The sequence below is a fragment of the Opisthocomus hoazin genome, chromosome 7 (genome assembly GCF_030867145.1).
Source record: "Opisthocomus hoazin isolate bOpiHoa1 chromosome 7, bOpiHoa1.hap1, whole genome shotgun sequence".
Lineage (NCBI taxonomy): Eukaryota > Metazoa > Chordata > Aves > Opisthocomiformes > Opisthocomidae > Opisthocomus > Opisthocomus hoazin.
The window spans coordinates 24,046,646-24,059,500 of NC_134420.1; the positions used below are offsets into that span (position 1 = coordinate 24,046,646).

Sequence of the window (12,855 nt, forward strand, 5' to 3'; positions counted from 1 at the left end):
TAAAGCAGGACTCATTAATGTAAATCACATACTGTGTTTTACAGTTTAGAGCAGGGTACCTGTAACTGTTGCCAAATCACTTTGTTAGAAACTGTTTACTGAGAGATATATAAAATACACCATTGTTGAAGCTAGCATGGTTTATAATTTGCTTTTCCTGTTTTAATTTTTTTTACTCACAGGTTGCCTGTTGGAATTGTGGTGGCCCTTTACACCTGATTTAAAAACAAAAAAAGAAAAGAAAAATCTAAAACAATGGGGGACAATAGCTGCTGTTCAGGAATGACAGCTAGAGACCAGGTGGGATATCCAAAGGTGTATAAAATGACTCTGAGGCTTGGTGTAAACAACAAACTCTCATCACTGAGTTACATCACTGAGTAAGCATGGAGAGAAACCACTGTTAGGTTTTGGCTTGCTATTTCTTGTTGCCCTACAGAATGAACTGGAATGATTTTTTTTTTTTTAATTTGAATGTCTGTTTTTTGACAGGACCTTTTGCACTTTCACTGCAAGGTATGATATAAAAAGAATAAATTTTTCCTTAGACTTGGAGACGCATTTCTAACAACATCAGTAGCTGTGTGTGTCCTGAAGATAAAGATACACGTGCTACGTACAACTTCTGCGTTCCTGACAGAGAGCTGCCTCATGCATAGGTAAGAAATAAGCTTGCAAGCTGCTCTCAAAATGAGAAAGAAGGGACTTGCTGGAGAATAGCTCGACTTGATTATCTTTCTGATAGATTTCAGATTATTTATAGCAGTGAACTTCAGTTCAATGAAATAGCCACAGCAGGAAAGAAACACTTTAATCTTCAGTGGTGATTAAATCTGATCCAATCTTCAGCACCAACTACTGTTATCTATAACTTGGAGATTTGGATCATGAATCAAAGAGGAGGAAAGTTCTGTCTAGTAACTGCTGGCACAGAGCTAAATGTTTACAGATGGCTGCGAAGTTTTAAGTGTAGGTGCCCAGGAAACTCCAAGCTGCAAACACAGTCTCACCCCAGATTTCCAAGATGCTTACCAGGTGCTTACCATGTGATTTACTGAGGCACATGAAAGAAAAAACAGAAACTTATTTTAAAATCAGAAACTGAAAAACATGTAACTGCTACTGAAACTGGGTAAGATGTGTGCAAACGATAAATTATAAGTGTGCTCTGATTTCTTATCAAACACATCCAGCTAAGAAGAAATCTGGACTCCTTTAATGAGTATTTAGTATGGAAATAAAAATTAAATAGTACTTTTCAGGATAACTGCACTGCATAGTAAATGAATATGAAACATAGTTACTTCCTTTGTATGTGTTTTTTGATTTCTTTTAAAATGAAAAAGCCCTCAATCTAGACATAAACAAAGAAGAATATCCCACTATAAGGATATGGACTTTTCCAAGCATACATGGCTTTCCAAAACCTCAGAATAATTAGGTAGACATCTTCTAAATACTTTGCACGTACACAATGAAACATTTCTTCAGTGAATAGTTGGCTGACACTACAGCAGGAAAACAGTAGGGAAAAAACAAGAGATGCTAGTACATGTCGATGCTGATTACAACACACTAGGTTTGTTGTCTTAAACCAAGAGCATGACATCATCAAACCAATGTCTTTGATCTCAAACACCAAGGCAAATGAATTGCTATAAAAGGCCATAGACTGGATTTTTCCCAGTACTGTTCCAACTGATTATTTGGAATAAGACCTAACAATTAATTAACGTGATTGTAATTCATACAGAGAATCATGTAATTAAGTCTGTAATTAGCCCTGATTTTTAGAACAGATGAGCATGTAATTCCTATTATATTCCAAGCAAGATAAATTGTCTGGAGGGGGAGTGCATGCTCGGAGGTGAAACAGAAGGTTACAGCAGAAGACCATGTTGAAGAATGTTATGGGGTTTCCAAGAAGAGGAACATACGCCAGAGACTAGAGATGGGTATTGAAAATGGAGATGCAGGTCAGCTGGCTGGCAATGTAGGAAGCAGAGCAAGTCTGGTAAATGGAGGAAGAAGTGAGTTGTCCAGTGACTCACAGCCAACCTCGTCTCTCTGTTTCAGGAACTGTTCTGTGAGCTCCAGAACAGAGCACCGACCTTCCATGCCTCTTCTGCACCATGGGTTTTTATCCACAATAAAAGTTAACGTATGTACAGCTGCCTTCACTCCAGCTATTGTGAGTACAAGGTGCAACAAGTCTTTGAGATCTCTTACGTGGACTCTGTTGAGTGCAAATGTGATCAGCAGGATAGAGATGCAGTTATTCAGTGGCTTGTCTGGCCTAGTCCAAGTATCCAGCAGGGGCAATTTGTGCCTGGGCCACCAGCCAGGAGCTTTTTCAGTTTGTGTTGGTGGTACACAATGCCTCCTTACCTACAGTGCACTTAATAAAAATAAAACTATTTCAGGTCCAAAGAAAATAGCTCTGATTTCTGCGCCTCTCTCCTGCTACAGAAAGTAGTGTCATTGTGAGAGTGTTGTGGCCCTGTGTTGTCACGTTGTAGAGCATTATGAGAAGTTACTTTGATGTGGCTTAGAGGAAAATGGCAAGTGAAGTGCAGATACCCAATCTAGACTCAGTGGTTTGTTATTCTGCAGTTTTTCTTTTTTGACTGCTGATGTACTTCAGCTCTTTTGATGACTTGCGTGTAATGCATTAGGCATAAAGCATTACATTGGGTAAAAGGTAACTTCCTCCAGGAATCAGTGGAGAACTTCCTGAGATGCCTTGTCCTCTGAACACTACCATGAACGTATGGTATTCATTCCACATGTTATGGGCCTGTTTCTGTGGGGAAATGAACAGGAAAATATTTCCAAAGCAGTTTAATTAAAATCCCAGAAGATTCAGTCCACATCTTTATACCTCAGACACATTGAAGAGCTACACACACTTTTATTTGCCTGTGTCATTTGGATGAAATGTTTTAGAAAGATATGAGCAACAAGTGTCTATTAAGCCTTTGTACACATGTGAAGTGGTGAGCAAGGATACAGGAAGCTTCTTAAGTTTCTCTCAGTCTAAAGGAGTATAGTTTTTGCCTTCCACACCACTCTGAGATATCTGCAGTATGGGACATCACTCCACCACATGTGGAGGGTGAACCTACAAAGCCAGATGTCCTGCTTTCTCTGATACACAATTGTGCATGGTTTAAGAAGAAAAGATTCTCCCAAGTGAGCATCTCTTGCAATCCTTTTTAACAAGCTATAGACAACAAAAACATGGTTTATTTTCATTGTTACCTCTCCTTATTTAACACCTACTGAACCGAAGTGGGTTCCTTCTTCAAGGAGCTACTGGGAGGAATCCCATGGGCCAGGGCTCTCGAAGTCAGGCGGGTCCAAGAGTGCTGATTGCTCTTTAAACGTCACTTCCTCCATGCTCAGGAGTGGTGCATCTCCCTGAGAAAAAAATCGAGCAAAGGAGGCAGGAGACCTGCATGGTTAAACAAGGAGCTTCTAGCGGAGATCAGGTGGAAGAGACAGGTCCATGGAATGTGGAAGGAGGGGCAGGCCACTTGGGAAGAGTACAGGAATGTGGTCAGAGCGTGCAGGGATGCGACGAGGAAGGCCAAAGCCCACCTGGAATTGAAGCTGGCAAGGGATGTAAAAAACAACAAGAAGGGCTTCTTCAACTACATCAGCAGCAAAAGGAAGGCTAGGGACAATGTGGGGCCACTGCTGAATGAGGCGGGTGTCCTGGTGACGGAGGATGCAGAGAAGGCAGAGCCACTGAATGCCTTCTTTGCTTCAGTCTTCAGTGCCAAGGCAGGCCCTCAGAAATCCCAGGCCCCGGAAGTAAGAGAGGAAGCCTGCAGAGAGGCTGACTTTCCCTTGGTCGAGGAGGACTGTGTGAGGGATCGCTTAAGCGATCTGGACGTCCACAAATCCATGGGCCCCGATGGAATGCACCCACGAGTGCTGAGGGAGCTGGCGGATGTCATTGCTGAGCCACTCTCCATCATCTTTGAGAGGTCCTGGAGGACAGGAGAGGTGCCCGAGGACTGGAGAAAGGCCAATGTCACTCCAATCTTCAAAAAGGGCAAGAAGGAGGACCCAGGGAACTACAGGCCGGTCAGCCTCACCTCCATCCCGGGCAAGGTGATGGAGCAGCTTATCCTGGAGGTCATCATCAAGCAAGTGGAAGAAAAGAAGGTTATCAGGAGTAGTCAGCATGGATTCACCAAGGGGAAATCATGCCTGACCAATCTGATAGCTTTCTACAATGACATGACTGGCTGGGTAGACGAAGGGAGAGCCGTGGATGTTGTCTACCTGGACTTCAGCAAGGCTTTCGACACAGTCTCCCATGATATCCTCCTAGGGAAGCTGAGGAAGTGTGGGCTGGATGAGTGGTCGGTGAAGTGTATAGAGAACTGGCTGAATGGCAGAACTCAGAGGGTTGTCATCAGCGGCGCTGAGTCTAATTGGAGGCTGGTAACAAGTGGTGTCCCCCAGGGGTCAGTACTGGGCCCAGCCTTGTTCAACTTCTTCATCAACGACCTGGATGAAGAGTTAGAATGTACCCTCAGCAAGTTTGCTGATGACACCAAACTGGGAGGTGTGGTAGATACACTGGAAGACTGTGCTGCCATTCAGCGTGACCTGGACAGGCTGGAGAGTTGGGCAGAGAGGAACCTGATGAGGTTCAACAAAGGCAAGTGCAGGGTCCTGCACTTGGGGAGGAACAACCCCATGCATCAGTACAGGCTTGGGGTGGACCTGCTGGAGAGCAGCTCTGCGGAGAGGGACCTGGGCGTCCTGGTGGACGACAGGTTGACCATGAGCCAGCAGTGTGCCCTGGCTGCCAAGAAGGCCTATGGCATCCTGGGGTGCATTAGGAGGAGTGCGGCCAGTAGGTCGAGGGAGGTTCTCCTTCCCCTCTACTCTGCCCTAGTGAGGCCTCATCTGGAGTATTGTGTCCAGTTCTGGGCTCCCCAGTTCAAGAAAGATGAGGAACCACTGGAGAGAGTCCAGCGGAGGGCTACGAGGATGGTGAGGGGACTGGAACATCTCTCCTACGAGGGGAGGCTGAGGGAGCTGGGCTTGTTCAGCCTGAAGAAGAGAAGGCTGAGAGGGGACCTTAGAAATGCTTACAAATATCTGAAGGGTGGGTGTCAGGAGGATGGGGCCAAACTCTTTTCAGTAGTGCCCAGCGACAGGACAAGGGAGAATGGGTACAAACTGAAGCATAGGAAGTTCCGTCTGAACATGAGGAAGATTTTCTTCCCTCTGAGGGTGACGGAGCACTGGAACAGGCTGCCCAGGGAGGTTGTGAAGTCTCCTTCTCTGGAGATATTCAAGACCCGCCTGGACAAGGTCCTGTGTAGCCTGCTGTAGGTGACCCTGCTTTGGCAGGGGGGGTTGGACTAGATGACCCACAGAGGTCCCTTCCAACCCCTACCATTCTGTGATTCTCACAGTATCACATGTTGATGCCAATGCTAAATGCCAGCAACCCATCTAACCTGACTTTCATTTGACAGAAAAGATACCTGCCCCAGTGGTCTTTGTCAAAAGTTCTTTGCTATAGTATAGTTTGCTGTGCACTGGTATATTCACCATGACACTTCAGTGATGCCTTTACCTTCTCCAGTGATTTTATTCAATTCTGACATTTCAGAGAGTGTTATCCAGACATCAGTCCCCTGTATGGCAGATTCTTTTATAAAATTGCTATTGGTCTTTAGCTGGAGACGATCTTTTCAGGATTATTAGCAATAGGGTGGGTCCTTGAGAAGGAAAGATTTTTTGTATAATAACTAAATAGATGTCACTGTACGTCATCCCTAAGGTAGAGAGATGAAAATCCAGTGGGGTATCATTCATTCTTTTTGGAGCTTTGGAAACAGTTGTAACTTTCCAGGCTGCATTTCCACAGTGTACCGTTAATATGAACCTGCCAGAATTTTAAGCAGGCGTACCACCACATTCTGATGTTAGAATATTCTATAGCACTTACTTCATCAAGCAAGTTCAGTTCAATTTACTGTTACTCATGCTCTGTTTTCTAGAATGCATCAAAGGGTGTGGAAAACTGTCTAAATTTGCCTGCACTAGGGACTGAAGGCAGAATGATGCAGGAAGACAACAATTGCTGATACCAAAGACGGATTAAAAAAATCCACATATTAACTTAACTGTGGTACCTTATAACAGCTGGAGCGATGCAGAAAAGGATGGTTGGAAAATGAGAGCCATTTTCAACCAAGTATGGGCATAGGTATTAGCCACATCACTCCTAAATTTTCAAGCTCCAGTATGGGAAGCAGGAAACAGAAATCAAAGTCTGTAATACAACTGTCCCCTAGATTTGAAAGAAACTTGCTTCGTATTGTAACCTGAATTTTCCACAGGCCTTTTTTTATGTCCAGCCCATAACAGAATAAAACATTTACTATCTTTAAACTTTAAGAAAGTAAGTCAGGATTTCCATCCTTGACACTTAGATCCACTGCCAAATTACGAAAGTAACTGTTATCTTTAAGACAGTACGTTCATTTCTATGGCAGTGAATAAGATAAAGAAAAAACAGCAGTGTATTGGAGAGAGGGTAAACTGCTATTTCTTGTTGAGAAAAGCTCCATTGTGCTTCATAATAGACCTTATCTCTACTGTTTACTACAGAGTTACTACATCTCATTGAATCACTGATTACAGTTTGTTCTTAAGAAAGGAAAGTGCTGTCATCACTCTTGTCTCAGCAGCAGAATTATTAGAATACGCCAGTGTGTTTGGTGGTATGCTAACAATTTCTGATTTCTAAGAATGCAAATGCACCACAACCTACAAACACCAGGGTCTTCTCTGTAGTTGTCATAGACTTCAGGAAGAACAGAAGCTTGCTTTGCTGTGCCCGCCAGGGAAGCATATGGTGATCAACCACAGCATTGTGGCTGTTGACTACAACCAAAACAAGGCACAAGCTATCAATTCAATCTTTTACTTGGGGATTATTGAGTTCATGGGTGGAAAGCCAGAACAAGCCTCAAGCAGTGTCAGGGGAAGTTTAGATTGGATATTAGGAAGAATTATTTTACTGAAAGAGTGGTCAAGCATTGGAACAGGCTGCCCAGGGAAGTGGTGGGGTCACCATCCCTGGAGGTGTTCAAAATACATGTAGCTATGGCACTTCAGGACATGGTTTAGCAGGCATGGTGGTGTTGGGTTGATAGTTGGACTTGATGATCTTAGATGTCTTTTCCAACCTTAATGACTCTGTGATTCTGTGATTCTAACAAGGGGCACACATCTGCTGAAAGCAACCAGAGAATGGTTCTTTGGTGGTGCATTTTTTATTTGTATGGAACTAGCCATAAAGCCTCTGTTTGCAGATTGCTTCACAGAATCCACCTGTGATATCCATTGCGGGCCTTTTCAGTTCCAGCAAGTTCTAGTGTACCTAGTGTTTTATTTTTGTTTTCCAGACTGCCTGGTTGTCTTTTCTTAGATCTCTTTCCTGCTCCTGCAGTACTTTTATTTTCCCTTACCCTGTTCCCTTAAGGCAGTTTTCTTCTTTTCCTCTGCTCTGGCATCTATAAGCATTTTGCTGGCTGGATCTTGTGCTTATGCGATGACACAGTACCTCCAAAGGGGCCATGCTAAATCATAAATGCAATATTGCTGAAGACCTTAGTGGACACTATCAATCAGAAGACATTATGATTATAAACATGCGCAGAAAAGAACTCTTAAGGAAAACAACCCTTTTCAGAGTGCTTAAATGAGATTTCTGAGGGTGTACGTTTCCTTTGAACAGCCTCAGGTTGACCAAGAAGTTAGTATAGAGGGAAGATGCAGAAGATAATCCTGTTGGGCACATTACTTGGAGTAAAGTCCTTACCTGGAGAAATAGCTCCAGAACTATGCATATTAAATAACATATTCCTCATGAAGCTTCTCAGACTACAGAAAGCCATTTGTTAAGAAAACTTAATTACAGAGATCAGACCTTGGCTGTAGGCAGCTTGTCTCCTGGAACAGACCCTTTGGATGTACATTATAGCCTTGTTTCTGGCCCTTTCTTCTGCTCGTGGATGGACTCTACCTAGTTCATCACTTGCCTTGTCTAGGAGTATTGGTAAACCCTTATTTGCAGCATCTGGCTCTGACCACCGTTTTCAGTCCATGTGGGACTGCTCTGGCCCTTGCTGCTCACAAGAATGAGTCACATTTTGGTGCAGCTTTTGAAGACCTCAATGCACTATGGCTTCCATGTGCAAACTCGCTTGCTGCAGCTTTACCAAGGTGAAAATGTGTTCTCAGTTCCAGACAGCCTCTTTTATTTCCAGTCTTTTCTCAGTCTAAGGTTTTATCTTTGTTTATTCAATTTTATCTCAACTTCTATTAAAGATTAATATTTGTATTTTCATAAACATATTTTCCTAGAATTTTTTTGCCTTGCAGAATTACTGTTGTATTTGTTTCCTATGTGCTGCTTTAACAAATGGGAAGTGTAGTCTAAGAAATCCATTTATAATGTACCCATCTTTTTACTTAATAAATGAGCTTTCATTATTACCCTAATTGCCTGTGTATACTTAGTGTACTAGAACCAGTTTAATTTTATCTCAGCATTAGACCTCTGTTCTAAAAGCCAAAGGTATAGCAAACTCAGGATGCTGTTACTTTCTACCTTGCTAGGTTTTAGGTTCAAAAAGCTCATTAAGAAATGTTAGGCCACATAGCACTGGCCTAAGTAAGAGGAAATACACCGAGTTGCCAAGTACGCTATGACTGGAAAAAGGCAAAATAAATCCAAATTCATTTTTAGGGTGTTACAGTAGGAGTTCATTCTTTTCTTGGACAGCTATTACTTCTTCAAGAACAAGGACACAAGTGCAGGATGTGTTATGATACAAGTTCTTTCTCAAGTTGTATCCATAACTGCCAAGTATCAGTCTTTCATGTTGCTATAGTAAGCTATTTTAGAAGCTACATAATGAATGAGGACAGAAAAGTACTCTCAGAAATTTTTCTTCCTTTTACTCTTCCACTTAGTGTGTCTCATTTGTCGTCTTTTCTTTCTCTGTTCTACAATTTTGTCTCCCAGCACACTCCCTTCCACTGGTTCTCCCGTCATTCTGTTTTGTGTGCCTCTCCATTTTCCATTCTCGTTTTGTTCTGTTTTCATTTTTTACGTATCTTTTCCCACTCTTATTTTAGGCTTCAGCCTTACTGTTAGTCAAGTGCTGCATATTCAGATTTTATATTATGTAAGGTATATGAGAGGATTTGAATGGAAGCCAATGGTCTTTCAGTCATGTCAACAAGAAGTATAGTTATCCTTGGTTCTTCTGTCATTTTAATAGTCATGGGGTTTTTTTCTCTAGTTGTTTCTATGGATTATTAGGTCTTTTATACTAGAATGTTAATTTTAAATCTCTTCCAAGTTGAACGTTTGACCAAGATCTTAACTACACTGTCCCATCTAAAAGGAGAGGCAAAGTTCCCTCTCTCTGCACAGTGAAAATGGTAGCATTATATAGTTTCCAAGCCTGTGTATAATATACTACAGCAATTGGCTTTTAAGACTGTGCTGGAAAGTTAACAAAGATAGTCACAGAAGAATAGTGGAATAAGCAGAGGACTGGGAAGGGGCTGCACCGTGGGAAATGCTACAGGTTGACTAATGGCCTCCAGCCTCCCTAGAAAGCTCCTTGTACAGCTTCAATCTGGATTGCTTCAAACTTACTGTGCCATGTTACTGCACGCTGTTGAGCAGCTGCTGAGATCCATTTTGGAGGCTGCTGCACTTAAAAAAACAAACCAAAGCAACCCTTCCCTCTCTCCCCCAAACTCATAGTAGTTTGCATGCTATTTATTAGCATGAAAATATAGTCTTGGAGATTTCTTGGTAAAGGAGTGGGTGTAGACTGCAGCATAGAAAATACGAATTTTAAAAATCCATTACTGTAAGAAACAGGTAGTAGTATCCAGCCACTGCTGTGATCTCATTATATAGGAAGCATACTATAATCTCTTGTTTATACTCATTGTTTTTAATTTTTTTAGACTTGTTCAAGTAAATAATACAGTTTGTTTACACTAAGTTGAGGCAGTCCTTGAGCTGTTGTGTATAACTCCCGTTTTCCAGTCTGACAAAGGGTTGGTTCTCCAGTAGTCTCAGCCTGCACAGCTCCATTGGATTCATCTGGGAGCTTTCAGCCTATATTTTTATTCTGATTACATATTCAGCAATACATAGTAAAAAGACTTTGTTGAACAATCAATTTAAGCACCATTCTGCTAGCTAAGCAAGTTCATGAGGTTTTGCCCAAGCCATGTTTTCTAGAATGCTCAAAGTATAAAAGGACTTTTAGCTCATTATGACATACAAAAATAGTGTTATAAAAAGGGAAATTTTTTTTTACCATTTTGCAAGTTGTATGCATCAGCTGGCCCATCATAAGTGTCTGGTTTGTCACCCCTAGACGCAGTTTCTAGCTACATTATTTCTTTTCAGATTATTCTTTTGGGCTTTGTGGTTAAGTTTTGAAAGGAGGCAAGATGTTATGTACTTGGTGTCTTTGAACCATTGAAGTTCAAGGCATTGGGAAAGAGGTTCTGCCTAATCACTTTTGCTTGATGACTCAGTGGCAGCTGCCACTAGAAGAAGTATGGTGTTTCCCCAGACAGGATGTTCCTTTATTGGACTCCTCTGTAATGCTTGAGAGTCTGAGCTGTTTCATGAAGAACCGTCAGTGTCTGAACTGACCTTCCTACAACTCGCAAGGTCTGTTAATCCTGGGGATGTGGTATAGACACTGGTATGGAGGGCATCAGGAACGTGCCTATTGCACTATAAATCAATTATAGCTGTATTTCTGTTTTACCAGAAATTTAGCATAGTATTGATTTAAATAGTAGAAAAAAGGTAGTCATGTCAAGGATGCTTACTTTTGCCTTCTAAGTTTTCTTAGAAGGTAAATTAAATTAGTAATCAAATCAGATAAAAATAAAAGGAGCATATCTTTGGCTCTGAGTTTCTCAGCTATGAGGCTGTACAATTTCTAGCCTTTTCTTCTCTATTTCAGCCAAAACACTTTGCAATGTTATTAATGCTGAGAGAAGATTTTTTTGTTGTTGTTAAAAAACAGTCGAGAATTACTCCTATTGTTCTTTTCTACTTTTGTAAGGACTAATGCAGTTGACGTTTTTTCAGAAATCTCCTGGTACTGATCTAATATCATGTGTGCTTTGGAAAAAATATTTATAGAAGCGCATCTACTTTACAGTCCTTATTCATCTTTTTTTGCCACATTTATTTGTCAGGGTCGATTTAGTCTAGAGTATCACAGAACCACAGAATGGTAGGGGTTGGAAGGGACACTCTCTGAAATGTCAGAATTGAATAAAATCACTGGAGAAGGTAAAGGCATCACTGAAGTGTCATGGTGAATATACCAGTGCACAGCAAACTATACTATAGCAAAGAACTTTTGACAAAGACCACTGGGGCAGGTATCTTTTCTGTCAAATGAAAGTCAGGTTAGATGGGTTGCTGGCATTTAGCATTGGCATCAACATGTGATACTGTGAGAATCACAGAATGGTAGGGGTTGGAAGGGACCTCTGTGGGTCATCTAGTCCAACCCCCCCTGCCAAAGCAGGGTCACCTACAGCAGGCTACACAGGACCTTGTCCAGGCGGGTCTTGAATATCTCCAGAGAAGGAGACTTCACAACCTCCCTGGGCAGCCTGTTCCAGTGCTCCGTCACCCTCAGAGGGAAGAAAATCTTCCTCATGTTCAGACGGAACTTCCTATGCTTCAGTTTGTACCCATTGTCCCTTGTCCTGTCGCTGGGCACTACTGAAAAGAGTTTGGCCCCATCCTCCTGACACCCACCCTTCAGATATTTGTAAGCATTTCTAAGGTCCCCTCTCAGCCTTCTCTTCTTCAGGCTGAACAAGCCCAGCTCCCTCAGCCTCCCCTCGTAGGAGAGATGTTCCAGTCCCCTCACCATCCTCGTAGCCCTCCGCTGGACTCTCTCCAGTGGTTCCTCATCTTTCTTGAACTGAGGAGCCCAGAACTGGACACAATACTCCAGATGAGGCCTCACTAGGGCAGAGTAGAGGGGAAGGAGAACCTCCCTCGACCTACTGGCCGCACTCCTCCTAATGCACCCCAGGATGCCATTGGCCTTCTTGGCAGCCAGGGCACACTGCTGGCTCATGGTCAACCTGTCGTCCACCAGGACGCCCAGGTCCCTCTCCGCAGAGCTGCTCTCCAGCAGGTCCACCCCAAGCCTGTACTGATGCATGGGGTTGTTCCTCCCCAAGTGCAGGACCCTGCACTTGCCTTTGTTGAACCTCATCAGGTTCCTCTCTGCCCAACTCTCCAGCCTGTCCAGGTCACGCTGAATGGCAGCACAGTCTTCCAGTGTATCTACCACACCTCCCAGTTTGGTGTCATCAGCAAACTTGCTGAGGGTACATTCTAACTCTTCATCCAGGTCGTTGATGAAGAAGTTGAACAAGGCTGGGCCCAGTACTGGCCCCTGGGGGACACCAATAGTTACCGGCCTCCAACTAGACTCAGCGCTGCTGATGACAACCCTCTGAGTTCTGCCATTCAGCCAGTTCTCTATACACTTCACCGACCACTCATCCAGCCCACACTTCCTCAGCTTCCCTAGGAGGATGTTATGGGAGACAGTGTAGAAAGCCTTGCTGAAGTCTAGGTAGACAACATCCACGGCTCTCCCCTCATCTACCCAGCCAGTTATACCATCGTAGAAAGCTATCAGATTGGTCAGACATCATTTCCCCTTGGTGAATCCATGCTGACTACTCCTGATAACCTTCTTTTCCTCCACTTGCTTGATGATGACCTCC

The 12,855-nt window shown here is 43.0% G+C and overlaps 1 protein-coding gene across 1 annotated transcript in view; it reads left to right on the forward strand.

Moving 5' to 3' along the window:
* Positions 1-213: 213 nt before the first annotated feature.
* The window catches only part of CD44 (CD44 molecule (IN blood group)), a 117,616-nt gene continuing 104,974 nt past the window's right edge, over positions 214-12,855 (forward strand). Inside the window, exons 1-3 of the mRNA XM_075425981.1 lie at positions 214-300; positions 493-659; positions 2,077-2,191. The gene's annotated coding sequence lies outside the window, so the exon portion shown is untranslated. The remainder of the gene's footprint in view (positions 301-492; positions 660-2,076; positions 2,192-12,855) is intronic.